The following is a 6,285-nucleotide window of genomic DNA, read 5'->3' on the forward strand; positions in this document are numbered from 1 at the left end:
TGTTGTGCAGGAATAGAAACCCTGACTAAGACACTCTCCTACCTAGTGTTAGGGGGTTGAGTGTGTGGAAGAAGAGGGGTGTAGAAGGGTGGAAGATAAAAGAACCCACAAAGTAGCCAGAGTCTGTCTACACACATATGCACACAGAGACACATGCATACATACACTAAGGCACACACACATGCATATACACACATGCATGTACACATGCACATATACATGTGCACACACACACATATGCACAAACCGAAACACAAATGCACGAACATGCACACTGAGAGGCAGACTGAACTTCATTCACTTTGAAAGATGCCTTTCCACGTGGTCTCACGAAGGCAAGCACAGACATGGGCAGAACCAGGAATGTGCACAGAAAATTGAACAGGGGAACGTTCTGCTCTAGCTAATACTAAGAAGAGTTGACGTGTGTTTTATAAGCTTCTTGTTTCATCTAAATTTAAAATGTGGTTAAAATAAAATAAATTTAGCATATAAGTACTATATGAAATGACATGTAAAAGACTTAGCTGGGCTTGAGATATACTTAGTGGGTGACTTCTGACTAACACAGCTCTGCATTCAATCCCCAGAGCTGTCCATAGGCAACCCAACGCCTCTCATGGAAACTGAAGGCACACTCTAGGTGACCCCAGGGGCTGGGCTGCCCACACGGGATGGGCCACATGCCTGGAGATAAAGGACCAATGAGTGCTTGACCACATCAGTATGAGGCACTGCAGTACTAAGGGAAAAGGGGTTATCCCTTGTTCAAGAATCCAGTTTCAACAAAAGTCCCCAACGAGCACAATCAAACATTTGGAACCTCCCAGTAGACTGTACAGGAGCGGCGCTCTTCATGGGACGGAATGCTTCCTGGCCGAAGGACTCTGGAAACCAGTAACTTGAGGCAGGAAGGAGAGACAGAGCTTTCGGCAGTAAGGTGTCATCCCAGGCCCTGCGAGCTTATGTCACTGAAGATGACCCACAGCCTGTGACACAGACCCTGGACCAGCATCAGAGTCTCCAGCATGAACATGGGCTGGGAAGGGGATATGAGTGACCGATGAGCCTAGTCAGTGAGTCGTGGGACAATCCAGGACCAAACTCTGAAGCGCAGGGCCCCCTGCCCCTCAAAGACCTGCCTTCAATGACCGACCTCCACCAACCGTGCCCTCCACAAAGCCTAAAGCTTTCATAGCCTCCTCCAACAGCGCCCCCAGCTGGGGAGCAAGTGTTCAAACTCACGGACTTGTGGCTGAAACTTCACATTCAGAAAGCTGCGACTACCTATCACGTTCTGTAAGTGGGAAAAGAAAAAAGAGGATGCATCTGCGAGATTGCAAATCCTGCCAGATGGCAAGGCTGCACTGTGCTGGACTGTAGTCGAGTACAGCTGGGGTTTAGGACTGGAGCTGGAGCCAGGTGAGGAGCGGGGATGGGGGGTGGGGGGTGGGGAGGAGGAAGAAGGGGAGGAGGAGGAGAAGGAGGAGGAGGAAGAAGGTGAAGAGGAGGAGAAGGAGGAGGAAGAAGGGGAGGAGGAGGAGAAGGAGGAAGAAGGTCAGAAGGAGGGAGAGGAGGAGGAAGGGGAGGAGGAAGAGGAGGAGGAGGGAGGGGAGGAGGACGAAGAGGGCTCAAAGGGTTTGGAGAACCTACTCAGGAATGGAATCGTGGCCTCTCAGCTCTGCAGAACTACAGCTCACAAGGTGAAGATCACCCTTGAGAGCAGAAGCATTCTGTCTGCGACTGGCCATTTCCCCTGGGGTCTGTTATTGCTGGGCAGGCCACCACCCTGTGAGGAACGTGGGGTAACTCTTTATCAGGCCTGTCGTGCCCTCCTCTCCAACCCCAGCTTGGCTAAAAGTAATGAAGTCCAAGGGGCCATTCCTAAATGTTCTGACTTAAGTCAGGTGAAGCCCCTCCCCGGCCCCCATCCCTCTGCAGATATTTCCTGGACCCTTCCAAGAGACCTTGACTGAGAGGTGTGGGGGGGGGGGCATGTCCCTGGAATGAGGGTGAGATGGGTGAGAATATAATACAGCAGTAAGGTGAGAACTCTCGAGGTCGATGAAACAGGGCAATAGGGTAATATTAATAATAAAGGCGGTGAGATAAAGGCTGTAAAGATGCAGAACAAAATGTTCCATTTGATAGGACATAGGGGTTGTCTTAATCCCTAGGCTCCAGATACAGACATTCAGCTGTCAAAGGTGACGGAGGGCCATTTTCTGCCCCTGGAAACCTTCATTAATTCCCCTCCCCCTTCCCTGCCTCCATGTTCTTCACTCAGGCTTAACAACCTGATGTCCTGGGTTCTGTCCTAGGGATCCACATGGTGAAGAGAGAAGGAACGACTTCAAGTTTTCCCCTAACCTCCACACTTGGTACATCTGCAACTGCATCATTGCGTTACCTGCATCATCTGCATTCTCCTCCTCCTCCTCCTCCTCCTCCTCCTTCTCTCTCTCTCTCTCTCTCTCTCTCTCTCTCACACACACACACACACACCAATAAAGAAAATTTTTTTAAAAAACTGAAAAAACAAAAATAAAGCAAGCATAAACAACAATATGCACAGGTCTTTGATACAGGAACCAGTTTTGCTCTGGGCTCCCATAACCCTGCAGCCTGCTTCTTTCCTGACCTTGACCTCCTAGAGGGGGACCTACATGCTTCTGTCATCTCCATGCACGTCAGGTCTGTGGTGAACACACGTATCTGGCCTTCATTACTGATTCCAGGGGTGTAAGAGTAGACAGAATCACCAACCATGATTAAATAGTAACTTGACACTGTGGGTAGCATAAATACAAAAGACCAGAAATTTTAAAAAAGCAAAATTTGACACTTAACCAAGCCACACATGCTTGTGTCTTGACCTCTAATAACTTGTGACATACGGGGGATTAGTTCTAATGCTTTGTCTTAATTTGGCTCCCAAAAACCATGCTTCCAGGTGCCGAGGGTCCCTTCCCCTAGCTGGCTTTGATTGATAATAAAGAATTGCCACACAGCCAACAGCTGGGCAGGGAGACGGAGGCGGGATTTTAGATTTCGAGGGCAAGGGACAGAGGAGGAGGGGAGAATTGCTATGACTTGGAGGGAGAGAGATCAGATTTAAGAGTTGCAGGAGCCTCTCCTCGCCTGCTTGCACTTACTCTCCAGCACATCTGTTGGAACCTACTTCTGCAGAAGACCAGCAGGAACAACTAGCCTCCTGAGACTGAGTAACCTCTAGATTCTTGCCCTTCCCATCTACAGCGGCTGGTTGTCCGGATAGTCGAGGACTACAGACTCAGGAACTGCTTGGCTCGGCTCTCTTCAACCTGCTAGTAGAAGTCACAGGAAGAAAACGGGACCCTTTGAAAAGTGATTATGGGGGCTGGTGAGATGGCTCAGCGGGTAAGAGCACTGACTGCTCTTCCGAAGGTCCTGAGTTCAAATCCCAGCAACCACATGGTGGCTCACAACCACCCATAATGAGTTCTGATACCCTCTTCTGGTGTGTCTGAAGTCAGCTACAGTGTATAACAATAAATAAATCTTTAAAAAAAAAGAAAGAAAGAAAGAAAGAAAAGTGATTATGGCCGGGCGTGGTGGCACATGCCTTTAATCCCAGCACTTGGGAGGCAGAGGCAGGCNGATTTCTGAGTTCNAGGCCAGCCTGGTCTACAAAGTGAGTTCCAGGACAGCCAGGGCTATACAGAGAAACCCTGTCTCGAAAAACCAAAAACAAAAAAAAAAAAAAGAAAGAAAGAAAGAAAGAAAAGTGATTATGGCAGCGAGTGCTAAGGAGGTGGGAGTACAAGCAGGTCCAGAAGGGCCTCCTGAAGCTGAAAGGCATGGCAGAGCTTGGTGTGACAAAGGGGAGGAGGAGGAAGGAGAAGGAGGATGAGGACGAGGACAAAGACAAGGCCAAGATGCTGGAGACCATGGGGACGAGCAAGAAGAGCGAGGAGAAGAGGCGCTGCCTGTTCCAGTGCACGCTGACACAGGCAGCCTTCGGCAGGAGGAGCAGCAAGAGGAAAGAATCAGGAAGAAGGGCATCAAAAACCCACAGGCAGAGAGTGGAGGACTTCAACTGACACCTGGACACACTCACTGAGAACTATGGCATTCCTAAAGTCAGCTGGACCAAGTAACCTGCCCCTGGTGCAAAAGGCAAAAGGCCAGGTTGTCGGTGGTTATATATATATATTGTTTTTTCGAGACAGGGTTTCTCTGTGTAGCCTTGGCTGTCCTGGAACTCACTTTGTAGACCAGGCTGGCCTCAAAATCGGAAATTCACCTGCCTCTGCCTCCCAAGTGCTGGGATTAAAGGCGTGTGCCACCACACCCGGCTTTGTCAGTGTTTTGTCCCTCGGTGTTTTCTAGACTGTTTTACACCTGGCTGGTGCATCTGCTGAGAGCAGGTTTTCTGAGCCTTGATTAAAGGCAGGCTGTCCTTCCACTGGGTTCTGGTTTTTGGGTAGTTCCCTTTCCTGTTTGGACAGCATATATTGTAGATTGACGTGCTGAGGTCATTTCACGGGTGAAGGCCATGAAAGGCTGGTTCTCTTCCCACCCCCACTGCAGCAACTGTCTTCACTTACACCACAATGCCAGGACACGGAGCTCCTGCCTGTGGACCACCACAGAAGTCCCCACAGTGCTGCTCCAAACCACCTGAAGCAAGGGCGGGACACAGGACACAGGTCTCCAGCACATAGCCTGTCCCACAGTCCATGAAGTGGACTGCTATGGCAGATGTTGCTAATCTCAGTTCTCAGTGATGGCACCTGGGTTTCTAAGCATGTGGCATGTGGTATGAGCCTGGTTGGTATTCCTGGTCTAAGGACACCAAATGCCAGATGTGGCCTCAGGCACAGTGCCAGCAGACTTGCTGTAATGGTGCAGATGCTGTGGGGCTTTTGTATCTGAGGGTCTAGGTGGACCACTTGAAGAGTTTCTGCACTCACTGTTGAGAGATGCAGCTTCTGTTGCCATGGATACTAAAAGAATGACAAATTGGTGGAGCTGGCATGTATGGAATAAAGCGAATACCAGTCATGGCGTGTGAATGTTGTCTGTACCAGCTATCCACCATCACAAGGATACCTTTCCATTCTACCCATGTCCTTGAACAATGAAGAATGCACAGCGCAAACCCAGTTTAGTGTAAGGAAAAATCGGATGCTTTTGTGTTTTAAAGGTGCATGTGTGTATATATACATATGGGTGTGTTATATAATGTGCATTGGATGTGTGCACGTGTACATGTGCCCATGTGTAGAGGACAACCTGAAGGATTGACTCCTTCCACCATGTGGATTCTAGGGGGTTTGGATCTAACTCAGACTGTGAAACTTGACTGCAAGTGACTTTACCCACTGAGCTATGTCACAGTCCAGATGGCACATTTATTCCACCTGTGTTCACACCTGAGGGAGATGGTGTGTGCATATCTTGTCTCAAGTGTTTAGGAACATTTTGGATTTGGGGATTTTTCCAGATTTGGGGAAGGCAAAGATTTTTGTAATATATGATGAGACACTGCAGTGACTGTCACAAGTTTGCATACATTTGATTTCTGTTTTATTTGCCCTGTGCACATAGCCTGTGCACATTTTATATTATTTATTTTGTCTTTGAACATCGTATACAAAATATACAATTTTTTGAAGAACTATGTACATGAATAAAAAAAAGAAAAGTTATTATAGAAATTGAAAAAAAAAAAAAAAAAGAGAGAGAGCTGCAGGAGAGAAAGCATCCAGCAATGTAGGTGGAAAGGGAAAGTGGCCCTCGGGGCCTGGAGAGGTCTGCCCAGAACGTAGAAGATTTAGAAGGTGTTAAGCCAGAAATACCAGAGGGAATGTGTGCTAGCTATTAGGAGGTTCAGACGTGCCCAACCATTGAGCTAGTCAAGATATACCAAAATTAGCTGGTGTGTGTGTGTGTGTGTGTGTGTGTGTGTGTGTGTGTGTCTTTCATTGGTGAATCCAGAGCTCTTGGGCAGGTACAACCCACTGAGAACATCAAGCAGTTTAACTATTTCACTGCTACAGTAACATCTTACACAGATGTCTGAGCCTAACTCCCAATGAGCCTAATGGCGAGTCTCAACAAGAGCAACTTATGCTATAAAATTACCACTTAGAGAGTGTGATGCTGGTGGACCCCAGGCAACAAGACCCAGGTAGGCAACAAGTATCTGCCTCAACTGCTCTAAACACCCAGGGCCCCTCACTCATGCTGCCCTGTCTGGGACTCACCTCTTGCCTCCTTGAATAGTTCAGCAAACACTCT

General features: G+C 48.3%; 1 pseudogene; it reads left to right on the forward strand.

The window, feature by feature from the left end:
* The first annotated feature begins 3,839 nt into the window (after positions 1-3,839).
* LOC110338559 lies at positions 3,840-4,082 on the forward strand (annotated as a pseudogene).
* The last annotated feature ends 2,203 nt before the right edge of the window (positions 4,083-6,285 follow it).

This window comes from Mus pahari, chromosome 21, assembly GCF_900095145.1.
Source record: "Mus pahari chromosome 21, PAHARI_EIJ_v1.1, whole genome shotgun sequence".
NCBI classification, from domain to species: domain Eukaryota; kingdom Metazoa; phylum Chordata; class Mammalia; order Rodentia; family Muridae; genus Mus; species Mus pahari.